The sequence below is a fragment of the Echinops telfairi genome, unplaced genomic scaffold (genome assembly GCF_000313985.2).
Source record: "Echinops telfairi isolate 266 unplaced genomic scaffold, ASM31398v2 ScPeMD7_7469;HRSCAF=8507_0, whole genome shotgun sequence".
Classification (NCBI taxonomy): Eukaryota; Metazoa; Chordata; class Mammalia; order Afrosoricida; family Tenrecidae; genus Echinops; species Echinops telfairi.
The window spans coordinates 85688530-85692962 of record NW_022111372.1 but is presented as its reverse complement, the minus strand read 5'-3'; positions in this window follow the sequence as shown (position 1 = coordinate 85692962).

Here is a 4433-nt window from a genome sequence, read left to right as displayed (position 1 = left end):
AAAACAAAAAAGGTAAGTTTGTGTTTACCTGGTTTCCTGAGTAAATCACTGCTGCAATTGTCCTTTCTTGTTTTTAATGCAATCGTAATCACGTAAGTGTGTATACTAGCCAGAGGGGTATATATAGCCTTATCGCTCCATGGTTTAGATAGGCAATATGTAAATCATCCATCACTATCAAACCCATATCTGGAGGAGATAAACATGTTCCTTGGTCTGAGGAGTCTGCTATTATGATAAGAACTTAGACTTTTCTCCGTGTATAAACCGAGCGCAGTTAAGAGCAAGCTACCAAACTTCCATGAATCTTGCTACCTCTGCTGTGAGGGCTCGGCCACTTCAGTCTCTCCGGCGCAAGGTTGGGTCATTTTGGCCCTAGTTACATCCCTTTGTGTACATGTAATCTCCAGGGTAACATTGATGAGTATGATTCCTATCCCTGGCCGCTCTGAGGAAGAGCTTCTACTCCACTGTCTTATAACCTGTAAATTTAGATATTGTAGAATGTGTATGCTCTGTTAGATGTACGAGGCCTTACTGAAGTGAACAAATGGCTATAGGAATAAGGAGTTCAATGATTTTGAGTCTACAAACTTTAGAATATGAGGGGAAATATTAGAAAAAATACTAGGAAACAAACAAACCGACTACCATTGACTTAATTCTGACTACCAGCAATCCAAATGCTGGAGAAAATGAGACTTGATAGCATCTGAATTTTCATGGACAGGCTGTGTAAGAACACCAAGAAATCCAGGGAGTATTGCCTTTAAGCACTATTGTTCTGACATCCTCTTCATGGTTGTTGCTTTTTATTTTTCTGTAATAATTAGTCTTCAAATAATCCTGCCAAAAAGTTAGCTAGAGAGAGTGCTGGCCAATTCTGTGCGGCGAAGCAGCACACGTCTACTTAAGCCGGTTTCATGATGTCAGCTTCCTGTTTTTCTCATTTAAGAAGAAAGCCAGTGGTTTGTCCACATAGGGAACAACTTGAAACAAGAAGTTAGGTCTAGTTTTAAAACAAGTTTCAACGATGATGGCTAATTTTAGACAAAAGGACTGGAGACTAGGATTTATAATGCATCACAAAATGGAGAATTATGGCTAGATGAGGCATATTAAGTAATTAACTGCAATGCAGTTTAATACGCAATTAAAATGTTCCTGCAGATAATTTAAAAATAATTACAATAGTACATACACAGGGAACTATCATAAATTCAAGCCAATTCAGAAGATGTGGAAACAAGGTTATCATTGTCAACATTAGATGAATCTTAAGTTAAAGAAAAAAAATACCAGTAAAATGTTTTATTTGTATTTTATTGGCTACATAAAATAATCTATGTTATGGATAGCATGGTGGAGAATGGTAATTTCAGTACATTTAATTGTTTTCATGTGGAATCTGTCCATAGTACAAGAGACAGACATTCAAAGAGAACAAGGAGATCCTGATTGTTTTAAATTCAGGGAAAGTAGGTGCTAAGGTTTTATGTTCACCAAATTTACTCAGACTGCATGCTGAGAAAATAATCTGAAATTTTAGAGTGTATGAAGAAGTATCAAGATTAGGGGACGGTTTATAAACCGGCACAATGCACATAACACAATCTTGCCCAAACTTGAAGAAACCGGAAGCATTTACTGAGAGTTAGTATAGCCTTCAGCACTTCCTAACCTCAGTGTAAAAAGTAAACAACGTTCTCCTAACTGGGCCAATAAATGAAAACATGATAAACAAAGTACAGATCGCAGTTGTTATGGGTTTCATTTCATGCATGGGAAAGTTGGACAATGAGTAAAGAATAGCAGAGAATAAATACATTTGAATTATGGTCTTGTTGAAAAATAGTCCACGTGCTGTGGATGGCTAAAATAGAAAACAAATCTGTTTTGAAAGTTTATCACGCACGTTGGTTTTCCATTCAACAGTTTATACCCATTGCGTTTTGTGACGTTGATGACAGTCCACACAGTCTCACAGCAGGTTCCTGTTTCACGCTCTCTGTGTGGACCATTTCCTCGGTCCCTCTTTCCTATCCCTTTTTGCTTTCTGAGATTTGTCTTTTAGCCTATGCTTCCCTTTGGTTTCACATGGTTAATCATTTTAACGAATGAATATCTCCTGGGTATTATTTTTCATCTTATATCATTAATATCACGTACAATTAAAATATTGCTGAAGGTCACCCAACAACAGTTGCAGTGGTTCAATGATAGGGAACTGCAAGAGGTACAGACTGGATTCAGGAGAGGCTGTGGAACAGCGGATATGAAGTCAGGTGAACCCAGGCAGAAAGCAGACAGTATCAGAAAGATGTTGACTTGTGTTTTATAAAAAAGGCATTCAATTGGGTGGCTCATAACAAACGATGGCTAGTCTTGAGAAGAACGGGAATTCCAGAACACTTCATTGTGCTCATGTGAAACCTCTGCATGGGTCAAGAGACTGCTGTGCACACAGAGCCAGGGGCTAGTGCATGGTCTGCAGTTGGGAATGGTGTGTGTCACAGTTGTGCCTCTCACCATAGTTACTTGATCTCTATGCTGAGCAAATAATCAGAGAAGCTGGATTCTATGTATAAAAAAAACCCAAGAGGAAGGCTTATTAACAACCTGTGATGTATAGGTAACCCAACCTGACCTCCTGAAAATGGGGAGGACTTGATGCACTTGCTGATGAAATTCAAGGATTGAAGTCTTCAATATGGATTACCACTTAATGTGAAGAGAAGAAAAAGCCTCACAACTGGACCAACAGATAGCATCGTGATAAAAAGGGACAAGCATGAAGTTGTCAAACATTTCATCTGGCTTGCGTTCACAAGCAATGCTTAGGGAAGCAGCAGGCAAGAGACCACGTGAGGCATTGGACGGGGTAAATGTACCTCTTTGAAGTGTTGAAAGCAAAGATGTGACTTTGAGGAACAAAGCGCATCTGACCTAAGCCAGGTATTTAAATTGCTTCCTGTGCATGCGGAGTATTGAATAAGGAAGGCTGAAGAGGGATCCACGCATTTGAATGATGGTGCTGGCGAAGAATATAGAAGGCGCCACGGGCTGCCGAAGAACAAAGTAATACATCTCGGAAGAAGTACACCAGCTTGCTTCTTAAACGTCAGGAGCGTGAGACTTCATCTCACGTACTTTGGACAGGTTATCAGGAGTGACCAGTCCCTGGAAAAGGCCCTATTGTTTGGTAAAGTAGAGGGATGGGGGAAAATGAAGACCCTCGACAAGATGGATTCACACAATGGCTCAATCGCAGCATCAATTGTGAGGCTGGCGCAGGACAGGGCAGTGTTTGTGTCAATTGTACAGAAGGTGGCTGTCAGTCGATGGCAAGTAACAACACCTCACTCACCTTTCCATCCTCTTCAGCTAGAGCGCCTATTCCCTCCAGATTATTATTATTACAGCAGTGATCCCTGGCTGTGTCTGTAATATTTACCTTTGTCAACCTTTGACGCGTTTGCTCCACTTCATGTGCTCGTTTTGCCTTCATTGTTCTGTGCGGACCACCTACTCATTTTATCAGAGTCATGTCAGTTCTTCTCTGAAAACGTTTCAGCTCTTCTATGAAGTCTAGTTACTCTCTAGTTTGTGCTCAAAGGTAAAACTCAGACAGCCTTTTCTCACCTGTCTACTCTCTAGAGTGGTCAACTCTAACATTGATTCCCTCTGTGTTTTCCTGTTTTGTTTTATAGAAGTGTTCTACACAAGATATGTCTTTTCATGATTGACTGATTTCACTCAGAATAATCTCCTCTATGTTTATCCATATTGTGATATGCTTCACAATCCATCCTAATACTTTAACATTCTATAGTGTTCTATCATGTGCATCTACCATAGTTTGCTTATTCATTCATTTGTCGATTGACACCTGCCTTGTTTCTATCTTTTTACTATTATGAATAGAACTGTGATGAAAGTGAATGTGTATACATCCGTTCATATTATGGTTCTTATTTATCTAGGATTTATATCTAAGATTTCTGTATCCTACAAAAGGATGATAACAGAATGCTGTGAAAAACTGTACTCCAACCGTTTTGTAAATCTGGAAGAAATGTGCACATTTCTGGGAGCACTTTACCTGCCCAAACTAACAGAACCTGAGGTAGAACGCTGGACCAGACTATCACAAATAAGTAAATTGAACAGGTAAAACAAACAACAACAAAAGAAATATCTGAATGAAAAATAAGCTGACACATATACCATCACTGGTCAATTCTAGCAAACATTCAGAGAAAGGCTGACACAATTCTGCTAAAAGTGTTCCAGAACACAGACTAGAATAAAATGTTCTTGAACTCATTCGATGTAAAATAAGAAAAAAGAAAAAAAGATTGATAAACACGTTTGCTGTCATCACATACTTGACATTTTCTAAGAAGGAAAGGAGTATGGGCTATTCTCTATGT